Raw genomic sequence first — 13,464 nt, 5'->3', positions numbered from 1 at the left:
TCGAAAAATTAAAATTGAGAATTTAGACGCCATGACCCATGGAGTATCGAGATAGTGTCTTAAAACTCGCTACCGATACAAAGTATCGATCAGAACATCGATACTCTGCCCAGAATTGAGGCAAGAATGAATATTACGTGCACTTTTCAAAGGGGCAAAACTCGACGTTCCCTGCTTCGATTGTTATCGAATTCGATTCCATCGAATACACATATGATCCCATTGTATCGATACGCTCGAATATCGATCTCGATATCGATACTTTTACCAAAAATGCTGTCCAAATTCAGCACTTTTGTGTCATAGGTACGCTATTCAGGATCGATAATATCGATGTTACAAACGACAAAGGTACCGTTTATTGATTCAAATGCATAGAGCTAACACTCTTCTTTACGTTTGTCTATTAAAACTGACAATTTCTTAGATAAATGGCTAGAAAATATATTCCAAAGTCGACACTTTCGCAAAAATTCCTCTTTCAATGTCCAACATTTGTTATCGAAAATTCGATATTCTGAGCATCGATGGAATCGATTTTTCGATATAACCGAAATCGCGTTTTCAAATGGTGAATGCAGTTAATTCAACCACTATTAAAACATCTAAAAAGGATCATTTAAGTGATGAGATGATATAAAATCATTGTTTTGTGACGCCCTCTATACGTTCTCACCGAAAATACATTCATTTGTCAATATTTGGAGATAGACCCATTTTTCATGCTTCATCTGAAATCGCGTTTTCAAATGGTAAATGCAGTTAATTCAACCACTATTAAAACATCTAAAAAGGATCATTTAAGGGATGAGAAGATATAAATCATTGTTTTGTGACGCCCTCTATACGTTCTCACCGAAAATACATTCAATTGTCAATATTTGGAGATAGACCCATTTTTCGTGTTTTTATCCGAAATCGTGTTTTCAAATGGTAAATGCAGTTAATTCAACCACTATTAAAACATCTTAAAAGGATCATTTAAGGGATGAGATGATATAAATCATTGTTTTGTGACGCCCTCTATACGTTCTCACCGGTAAAACATTCATTTGTCAATATTTGGAGATAGACCCATTTTTCGTGTTTCATCCGAAATCGCGTCTGAATGGTAAATGCAATTAATTCAACCACTATTAAAACATCTAAAAAGGATCATTTAAGGGATGAGATGATATAAAATCATTGTTTTGTGACGCCCTCTATACGTTCTCACCGAAAATACATTCAATTGTCAATATTTGGAGATACCCATTATCGTGTTTTATCCGAAATCGCGTCTGAATGATAAATGCAGTTAATTCAACCACTATTAAAACATCTAAAAAGGATCATTTAAGGGATGAGATTATATAAAATCATTGTTTTGTGTCGCCCTCTATACGTTCTCACCGAAAATACATTCATTTGTCAATATTTGGAGATAGACCCATTTTTCATGCTTTATCTGAAATCGCGTTTTCAAATGGTAAATGCAGTTAATTCAACCACTATTAAAACATCTAAAAAGGATCATTTAAGGGATGAGATGATATAAAATCATTGTTCTGTGACGCCCTCTATACGTTCTCACCGAAAATACATTCAATTGTCAATATTTGGAGATAGACCCATTTTTCGTGTTTTATCCGAAATCGCGTTTCTGAATGGTAAATGCAATTAATTCAACCACTATTAAAACATCTAAAAAGGATCATTTAAGGGATGAGATGATATAAAATCATTGTTTTGTGACGCCCTCTATACGTTCTCACCGGTAAAACATTCATTTGTCAATATTTGGAGATAGACCCATTATCGTGTTTTATCCGAAATCGCGTTTCTGAATGGTAAATGCAATTAATTCAACCACTATTAAAACATCTAAAAAGGATCATTTAAGGGATAAGAAGATATAAAATCATTGTTTTGTGTCGCCCTCTATACGTTCTCACCGGAAAAATATTCATTTGTCAATATTTGGAGATAGACCCATTATTGTGTTTTATCCGAAATCGCGTCTGAATGGTAAATGCAGTTAATTCAACCACTATTAAAACATCTAAAAAGGATCATTTAAGGGATGAGATTATATAAAATCATTGTTTTGTGTCGCCCTCTATACGTTCTCACCGAAAATACATTCATTTGTCAATATTTGGAGATAGACCCATTTTTCATGCTTTATCTGAAATCGCGTTTTCAAATGGTAAATGCAGTTAATTCAACCACTATTAAAACATCTAAAAAGGATCATTTAAGGGTTGAGATGATATAAAATCATTGTTTTGTGACGCCCTCTATACGTTCTCACCGAAAATACATTCAATTGTCAATATTTGGAGATAGACCCATTTTTCGTGTTTCATCCGAAATCGCGTTTCTGAATGGTAAATGCAATTAATTCAACCACTATTAAAACATCTAAAAAGGATCATTTCAGGGATGAGATGATATAAAATCATTGTTTTGTGACGCCCTCTATACGTTCTCACCGGTAAAACATTCATTTGTCAATATTTGGTGATAGACCGATTATCGTGTTTTATCCGAAATCGCGTTTCTGAATGGTAAATGCAATTAATTCAACCACTATTAAAACATCTAAAAAGGATCATTTAAGGGATGAGATGATATAAAATCATTGTTTTGTGACGCCCTCTATACGTTCTCACCGAAAATACATTCATTTGTCAATATTTGGAGATAGACCCATTTTTCATGCATAATCTGAAATCGCGTTTTCAAATGGTAAATGCAGTTAATTCAACCACTATTAAAACATCTAAAAAGGATCATTTAAGGGATGAGATGATATAAAATCATTGTTTTGTGACGCCCTCTATACGTTCTCACCGGTAAAACATTCATTTGTCAATATTTGGAAATAGACCCATTTTTCATGCTTTATCTGAAATCGCGTTTTCAAATGGTGAATGCAGTTAATTCAACCACTATTAAAACATCTAAAAAGGATCATTTAAGTGATGAGATGATATAAAATCATTGTTTTGTGACGCCCTCTATACGTTCTCACCGAAAATACATTCATTTGTCAATATTTGGAGATAGACCCATTTTTCATGCTTCATCTGAAATCGCGTTTTCAAATGGTAAATGCAGTTAATTCAACCACTATTAAAACATCTAAAAAGGATCATTTAAGGGATGAGAAGATATAAATCATTGTTTTGTGACGCCCTCTATACGTTCTCACCGAAAATACATTCAATTGTCAATATTTGGAGATAGACCCATTTTTCGTGTTTTTATCCGAAATCGTGTTTTCAAATGGTAAATGCAGTTAATTCAACCACTATTAAAACATCTTAAAAGGATCATTTAAGGGATGAGATGATATAAATCATTGTTTTGTGACGCCCTCTATACGTTCTCACCGGTAAAACATTCATTTGTCAATATTTGGAGATAGACCCATTTTTCGTGTTTCATCCGAAATCGCGTCTGAATGGTAAATGCAATTAATTCAACCACTATTAAAACATCTAAAAAGGATCATTTAAGGGATGAGATGATATAAAATCATTGTTTTGTGACGCCCTCTATACGTTCTCACCGAAAATACATTCAATTGTCAATATTTGGAGATACCCATTATCGTGTTTTATCCGAAATCGCGTCTGAATGATAAATGCAGTTAATTCAACCACTATTAAAACATCTAAAAAGGATCATTTAAGGGATGAGATTATATAAAATCATTGTTTTGTGTCGCCCTCTATACGTTCTCACCGAAAATACATTCATTTGTCAATATTTGGAGATAGACCCATTTTTCATGCTTTATCTGAAATCGCGTTTTCAAATGGTAAATGCAGTTAATTCAACCACTATTAAAACATCTAAAAAGGATCATTTAAGGGATGAGATGATATAAAATCATTGTTCTGTGACGCCCTCTATACGTTCTCACCGAAAATACATTCAATTGTCAATATTTGGAGATAGACCCATTTTTCGTGTTTTATCCGAAATCGCGTTTCTGAATGGTAAATGCAATTAATTCAACCACTATTAAAACATCTAAAAAGAATCATTTAAGGGATGAGATGATATAAAATCATTGTTTTGTGACGCCCTCTATACGTTCTCACCGGTAAAACATTCATTTGTCAATATTTGGAGATAGACCCATTACCGTGTTTTATCCGAAAACGCGTCTGAATGTTAAATGCAATTATTTCAACCACTATTAAAACATCTAAAAAGGATCATTTCAGGGATGAGATGATATGAAATCGTTGTTTTGTGACGCCCTCTATACGTTCTCACCGAAAATACATTCATTTGTCAATATTTGGAGATAGACCCATTTTTCATGCTTTATCTGAAATCGCGTTTTCAAATGGTAAATGCAGTTAATTCAACCACTATTAAAACATCTAAAAAGGATCATTTAAGGGTTGAGATGATATAAAATCATTGTTTTGTGACGCCCTCTATACGTTCTCACCGGTAAAACATTCATTTGTCAATATTTGGAGATAGACCCATTATTGTGTTTTATCCGAAATCGCGTCTGAATGGTAAATGCAGTTAATTCAACCACTATTAAAACATCTAAAAAGGATCATTTAAGGGATGAGATTATATAAAATCATTGTTTTGTGTCGCCCTCTATACGTTCTCACCGAAAATACATTCATTTGTCAATATTTGGAGATAGACCCATTTTTCATGCTTTATCTGAAATCGCGTTTTCAAATGGTAAATGCAGTTAATTCAACCACTATTAAAACATCTAAAAAGGATCATTTAAGGGATGAGATGATATAAAATCATTGTTTTGTGACGCCCTCTATACGTTCTCACCGAAAATACATTCATTTGTCAATATTTGGAGATAGACCCATTTTTCATGCTTTATCTGAAATCGCGTTTTCAAATGGTAAATGCAGTTAATTCAACCACTATTAAAACATCTAAAAAGGATCATTTAAGGTATGAGATGATATAAAATCATTGTTTTGTGACGCCCTCTATACGTTCTCACCGAAAATACATTCAATTGTCAATATTTGGAGATAGACCCATTTTTCGTGTTTCATCCGAAATCGCGTCTGAATGGTAAATGCAATTAATTCAACCACTATTAAAACATCTTAAAAGGATCATTTAAGGGATGAGATGATATAAAATCATTGTTTTGTGACGCCCTCTATACGTTCTCACCGAAAATACATTCAATTGTCAATATTTGGAGATAGACCCATTTTTCGTGTTTTTATCCGAAATCGTGTTTTCAAATGGTAAATGCAGTTAATTCAACCACTATTAAAACATCTAAAAAGAATCATTTAAGGGATGAGATGATATAAAATCATTGTTTTGTGACGCCCTCTATACGTTCTCACCGGTAAAACATTCATTTGTCAATATTTGGAGATAGACCCATTATCGTGTTTTATCCGAAAGCGCGTCTGAATGTTAAATGCAATTAATTCAACCACTATTAAAACATCTAAAAAGGATCATTTAAGGGATGAGATGATATAAAATCATTGTTTTGTGACGCCCTCTATACGTTCTCACCGAAAATACATTCATTTGTCAATATTTGGAGATAGACCCATTTTTCGTGTTTCATCCGAAATCGCGTCTGAATGGTAAATGCAATTAATTCAACCACTATTAAAACATCTAAAAAGGATCATTTAAGGGATGAGATGATATAAAATCATTGTTTTGTGACGCCCTCTATACGTTCTCACCGGTAAAACATTCATTTGTCAATATTTGGAGATAGACCCATTATCGTGTTTTATCCGAAATCGCGTTTCTGAATGGTAAATGCAATTAATTCAACCACTATTAAAACATCTAAAAAGGATCATTTAAGGGATAAGAAGATATAAAATCATTGTTTTGTGTCGCCCTCTATACGTTCTCACCGGAAAAATATTCATTTGTCAATATTTGGAGATAGACCCATTATTGTGTTTTATCCGAAATCGCGTCTGAATGGTAAATGCAGTTAATTCAACCACTATTAAAACATCTAAAAAGGATCATTTAAGGGATGAGATTATATAAAATCATTGTTTTGTGTCGCCCTCTATACGTTCTCACCGAAAATACATTCATTTGTCAATATTTGGAGATAGACCCATTTTTCATGCTTTATCTGAAATCGCGTTTTCAAATGGTAAATGCAGTTAATTCAACCACTATTAAAACATCTAAAAAGGATCATTTAAGGGATGAGATGATATAAAATCATTGTTCTGTGACGCCCTCTATACGTTCTCACCGAAAATACATTCAATTGTCAATATTTGGAGATAGACCCATTTTTCGTGTTTTATCCGAAATCGCGTTTCTGAATGGTAAATGCAATTAATTCAACCACTATTAAAACATCTAAAAAGAATCATTTAAGGGATGAGATGATATAAAATCATTGTTTTGTGACGCCCTCTATACGTTCTCACCGGTAAAACATTCATTTGTCAATATTTGGAGATAGACCCATTATCGTGTTTTATCCGAAATCGCGTTTCTGAATGGTAAATGCAATTAATTCAACCACTATTAAAACATCTAAAAAGGATCATTTAAGGGATGAGATTATATAAAATCATTGTTTTGTGACGCCCTCTATACGTTCTCACCGAAAATACATTCATTTGTCAATATTTGGAAATAGACCCATTTTTCATGCTTTATCTGAAATCGCGTTTTCAAATGGTAAATGCAGTTAATTCAACCACTATTAAAACATCTAAAAAGGATCATTTAAGGGATGAGGTGATATAAATCATTGTTTTGTGACGCCCTCTATACGTTCTCACCGGTAAAACATTCATTTGTCAATATTTGGAAATAGACCCATTTTTCATGCTTTATCTGAAATCGCGATTTCAAATGGTGAATGCAGTTAATTCAACCACTATTAAAACATCTAAAAAGGATCATTTAAGGGATGAGATGATATAAAATCATTGTTTTGTGACGCCCTCTATACGTTCTCACCGAAAATACATTCATTTGTCAATATTTGGAGATAGACCCATTTTTCATGCTTTATCTGAAATCGCGTTTTCAAATGGTAAATGCAGTTAATTCAACCACTATTAAAACATCTAAAAAGGATCATTTAATGGATGAGGTGATATAAATCATTGTTTTGTGACGCCCTCTATACGTTCTCACCGGTAAAACATTCATTTGTCAATATTTGGAAATAGACCCATTTTTCATGCTTTATCTGAAATCGCGTTTTCAAATGGTGAATGCAGTTAATTCAACCACTATTAAAACATCTAAAAAGGATCATTTAAGGGATGAGATGATATAAAATCATTGTTTTGTGACGCCCTCTATACGTTCTCACCGAAAATACATTCATTTGTCAATATTTGGAGATAGACCCATTTTTCATGCTTTATCTGAAATCGCGTTTTCAAATGGTAAATGCAGTTAATTCAACCACTATTAAAACATCTAAAAAGGATCATTTAAGGGATGAGATGATATAAAATCATTGTTTTGTGACGCCCTCTATACGTTCTCACCGAAAATACATTCAATTGTCAATATTTGGAGATAGACCCATTTTTCGAGTTTTATCCGAAATCGCGTCTGAATGGTAAATGCAATTAATTCAACCACTATTAAAACATCTAAAAAGGATCATTTCAGGGATGAGATGATATAAAATCGTTGTTTTGTGACGCCCTCTATACGTTCTCACCGAAAATACATTCATTTGTCAATATTTGGAGATAGACCCATTTTTCATGCTTTATCTGAAATCGCGTTTTCAAATGGTAAATGCAGTTAATTCAACCACTATTAAATCATCTAAAAAGGATCATTTAAGGGATGAGAAGATATAAATCATTGTTTTGTGACGCCCTCTATACGTTCTCACCGGTAAAACATTCATTTGTCAATATTTGGAGATAGACCCATTTTTCGTGTTTCATCCGAAATCGCGTCTGAATGGTAAATGCAATTAATTCAACCACTATTAAAACATCTTAAAAGGATCAATTAAGGGATGAGATGATATAAAATCATTGTTTTGTGACGCCCTCTATACGTTCTCACCGAAAATACATTCAATTGTCAATATTTGGAGATAGACCCATTTTTCGTGTTTTTATCCGAAATCGTGTTTTCAAATGGTAAATGCAGTTAATTCAACCACTATTAAAACATCTTAAAAGGATCATTTAAGGGATGAGATGATATAAATCATTGTTTTGTGACGCCCTCTATACGTTCTCACCGGTAAAACATTCATTTGTCAATATTTGGAGATAGACCCATTTTTCGTGTTTCATCCGAAATCGCGTCTGAATGGTAAATGCAATTAATTCAACCACTATTAAAACATCTAAAAAGGATCATTTAAGGGATGAGATGATATAAAATCATTGTTTTGTGACGCCCTCTATAGGTTCTCACCGGTAAAACAATCATTTGTCAATATTTGGAGATACCCATTATCGTGTTTTATCCGAAATCGCGTCTGAATGATAAATGCAGTTAATTCAACCACTATTAAAACATCTAAAAAGGATCATTTAAGGGATGAGATTATATAAAATCATTGTTTTGTGTCGCCCTCTATACGTTCTCACCGAAAATACATTCATTTGTCAATATTTGGAGATAGACCCATTTTTCATGCTTTATCTGAAATCGCGTTTTCAAATGGTAAATGCAGTTAATTCAACCACTATTAAAACATCTAAAAAGGATCATTTAAGGGATGAGATGATATAAAATCATTGTTCTGTGACGCCCTCTATACGTTCTCACCGAAAATACATTCAATTGCCAATATTTGGAGATAGACCCATTTTTCGTGTTTTTATCCGAAATCGTGTTTTCAAATGGTAAATGCAGTTAATTCAACCACTATTAAAACATCTTAAAAGGATCATTTAAGGGATGAGATGATATAAATCATTGTTTTGTGACGCCCTCTATACGTTCTCACCGGTAAAACATTCATTTGTCAATATTTGGAGATAGACCCATTTTTCGTGTTTCATCCGAAATCGCGTCTGAATGGTAAATGCAATTAATTCAACCACTATTAAAACATCTAAAAAGGATCATTTAAGGGATGAGATGATATAAAATCATTGTTTTGTGACGCCCTCTATACGTTCTCACCGAAAATACATTCAATTGTCAATATTTGGAGATAACCATTATCGTGTTTTATCCGAAATCGCGTCTGAATGATAAATGCAGTTAATTCAACCACTATTAAAACATCTAAAAAGGATCATTTAAGGGATGAGATGATATAAAATCATTGTTCTGTGACGCCCTCTATACGTTCTCACCGAAAATACATTCAATTGTCAATATTTGGAGATAGACCCATTTTTCGTGTTTTATCCGAAATCGCGTTTCTGAATGGTAAATGCAATTAATTCAACCACTATTAAAACATCTAAAAAGAATCATTTAAGGGATGAGATGATATAAAATCATTGTTTTGTGACGCCCTCTATACGTTCTCACCGGTAAAACATTCATTTGTCAATATTTGGAGATAGACCCATTACCGTGTTTTATCCGAAAACGCGTCTGAATGTTAAATGCAATTATTTCAACCACTATTAAAACATCTAAAAAGGATCATTTCAGGGATGAGATGATATGAAATCGTTGTTTTTGTGACGCCCTCTATACGTTCTCACCGAAAATACATTCATTTGTCAATATTTGGAGATAGACCCATTTTTCATGCTTTATCTGAAATCGCGTTTTCAAATGGTAAATGCAGTTAATTCAACCACTATTAAAACATCTAAAAAAGGATCATTTAAGGGTTGAGATGATATAAAATCATTGTTTTGTGACGCCCTCTATACGTTCTCACCGGTAAAACATTCATTTGTCAATATTTGGTGATAGACCGATTATCGTGTTTTATCCGAAATCGCGTTTCTGAATGGTAAATGCAATTAATTCAACCACTATTAAAACATCTAAAAAGGATCATTTAAGGGATGAGATGATATAAAATCATTGTTTTGTGACGCCCTCTATACGTTCTCACCGAAAATACATTCATTTGTCAATATTTGGAGATAGACCCATTTTTCATGCATAATCTGAAATCGCGTTTTCAAATGGTAAATGCAGTTAATTCAACCACTATTAAAACATCTAAAAAGGATCATTTAAGGGATGAGATGATATAAAATCATTGTTTTGTGACGCCCTCTATACGTTCTCACCGGTAAAACATTCATTTGTTAATATTTGGAAATAGACCCATTTTTCATGCTTTATCTGAAATCGCGTTTTCAAATGGTGAATGCAGTTAATTCAACCACTATTAAAACATCTAAAAAGGATCATTTAAGTGATGAGATGATATAAAATCATTGTTTTGTGACGCCCTCTATACGTTCTCACCGAAAATACATTCATTTGTCAATATTTGGAGATAGACCCATTTTTCATGCTTTATCTGAAATCGCGTTTTCAAATGGTAAATGCAGTTAATTCAACCACTATTAAAACATCTAAAAAGGATCATTTAAGGGATGAGAAGATATAAATCATTGTTTTGTGATGCCCTCTATACGTTCTCACCGAAAATACATTCAATTGTCAATATTTGGAGATAGACCCATTTTTCGAGTTTTATCCGAAATCGCATCTGAATGGTAAATGCAATTAATTCAACCACTATTAAAACATCTAAAAAGGATCATTTCAGGGATGATATGATATAAAATCGTTGTTTTGTGACGCCCTCTATACGTTCTCACCGAAAATACATTCATTTGTCAATATTTGGAGATAGACCCATTTTTCATGCTTTATCTGAAATCGCGTTTTCAAATGGTAAATGCAGTTAATTCAACCACTATTAAAACATCTAAAAAGGATCATTTAAGGGATGAGAAGATATAAATCATTGTTTTGTTACGCCCTCTATACGTTCTCACCGGTAAAACATTCATTTGTCAATATTTGGAGATAGACCCATTTTTCGTGTTTTTATCCGAAATCGTGTTTTCAAATGGTAAATGCAGTTAATTCAACCACTATTAAAACATCTTAAAAGGATCATTTAAGGGATGAGATGATATAAATCATTGTTTTGTGACGCCCTCTATACGTTCTCACCGGTAAAACATTCATTTGTCAATATTTGGAGATAGACCCATTTTTCGTGTTTCATCCGATATTGCGTCTGAATGGTAAATGCAATTAATTCAACCACTATTAAAACATCTAAAAAGGATCATTTAAGGGATGAGATGATATAAAATCATTGTTTTGTGACGCCCTCTATACGTTCTCACCGAAAATACATTCAATTGTCAATATTTGGAGATACCCATTATCGTGTTTTATCCGAAATCGCGTCTGAATGATAAATGCAGTTAATTCAACCACTATAAAACATCTAAAAAGGGATCATTTAAGGGATGAGATTATATAAAATCATTGTTTTGTGTCGCCCTCTATACATTCTCACCGAAAATACATTCATTTGTCAATATTTGGAGATAGACCCATTTTTCATGCTTTATCTGAAATCGCGTTTTCAAATGGTAAATGCAGTTAATTCAACCACTATTAAAACATCTAAAAAGGATCATTTAAGGGATGAGATGATATAAAATCATTGTTCTGTGACGCCCTCTATACGTTCTCACCGAAAATACATTCAATTGTCAATATTTGGAGATAGACCCATTTTTCGTGTTTTATCCGAAATCGCGTTTCTGAATGGTAAATGCAATTAATTCAACCACTATTAAAACATCTAAAAAGAATCATTTAAGGGATGAGATGATATAAAATCATTGTTTTGTGACGCCCTCTATACGTTCTCACCGGTAAAACATTCATTTGTCAATATTTGGAGATAGACCCATTATCGTGTTTTATCCGAAAACGCGTCTGAATGTTAAATGCAATTAATTCAACCACTATTAAAACATCTAAAAAGGATCATTTCAGGGATGAGATGATATGAAATCGGTTGTTTTGTGACGCCCTCTATACGTTCTCACCGAAAATACATTCATTTGTCAATATTGGAGATAGACCCATTTTTCATGCTTTATCTGAAATCGCGTTTTCAAATGGTAAATGCAGTTAATTCAACCACTATTAAAACATCTAAAAAGGATCATTTAAGGGTTGAGATGATATAAAATCATTGGTTTGTGACCGCCCCTCTATACGTTCTCACCGGTAAAACATTCATTTGTCAATATTTGGAGATAGACCCATTTTTCGTGTTTTTATCCGAAATCGCGTCTGAATGGTAAATGCAATTAATTCAACCACTATTAAAACATCTTAAAAGGATCAATTAAGGGATGAGATGATATAAAATCATTGTTTGTGACGCCCTCTATACGTTCTCACCGAAAATACATTCAATTGTCAATATTTGGAGATAGACCCATTTTTCGTGTTTTTATCCGAAATCGTGTTTTCAAATGGTAAATGCAGTTAATTCAACCACTATTAAAACATCTTAAAAGGATCATTTAAGGGATGAGATGATATAAATCATTGTTTTGTGACGCCCTCTATACGTTCTCACCGGTAAAACATTCATTTGTCAATATTTGGAGATAGACCCATTTTTCGTGTTTCATCCGAAATCGCGTCTGAATGGTAAATGCAATTAATTCAACCACTATTAAAACATCTAAAAAGGATCATTTAAGGGATGAGATGATATAAAATCATTGTTTTGTGACGCCCTCTATAGGTTCTCACCGGTAAAACAATCATTTGTCAATATTTGGAGATACCCATTATCGTGTTTTATCCGAAAATCGCGTCTGAATGATAAATGCAGTTAATTCAACCACTATTAAAACATCTAAAAAGGATCATTTAAGGGATGAGATTATATAAAATCATTGTTTTGTGTCGCCCTCTATACGTTCTCACCGAAAATACATTCATTTGTCAATATTTGGAGATAGACCCATTTTTCATGCTTTATCTGAAATCGCGTTTTCAAATGGTAAATGCAGTTAATTCAACCACTATTAAAACATCTAAAAAGGATCATTTAAGGGATGAGATGATATAAAATCATTGTTCTGTGACGCCTCTATACGTTCTCACCGAAAATACATTCAATTGCCAATATTTGGAGATAGACCCATTTTTCGTGTTTTTATCCGAAATCGTGTTTTCAAATGGTAAATGCAGTTAATTCAACCACTATTAAAACATCTTAAAAGGATCATTTAAGGGATGAGATGATATAAATCATTGTTTGTGACGCCCTCTATACGTTCTCACCGGTAAAACATTCATTTGTCAATATTTGGAGATAGACCCATTTTTCGTGTTTCATCCGAAATCGCGTCTGAATGGTAAATGCAATTAATTCAACCACTATTAAAACATCTAAAAAGGATCATTTAAGGGATGAGATGATATAAAATCATTGTTTTGTGACGCCCTCTATACGTTCTCACCGAAAATACATCAATTGTCAAT

The sequence above is a fragment of the Ischnura elegans genome, unplaced genomic scaffold (assembly GCF_921293095.1).
Source record: "Ischnura elegans unplaced genomic scaffold, ioIscEleg1.1, whole genome shotgun sequence".
Taxonomy (NCBI): Eukaryota; Metazoa; Arthropoda; class Insecta; order Odonata; family Coenagrionidae; genus Ischnura; species Ischnura elegans.
The sequence above is the reverse complement of the archived record's forward strand: the minus strand, read 5'-3'. Positions refer to the sequence as shown.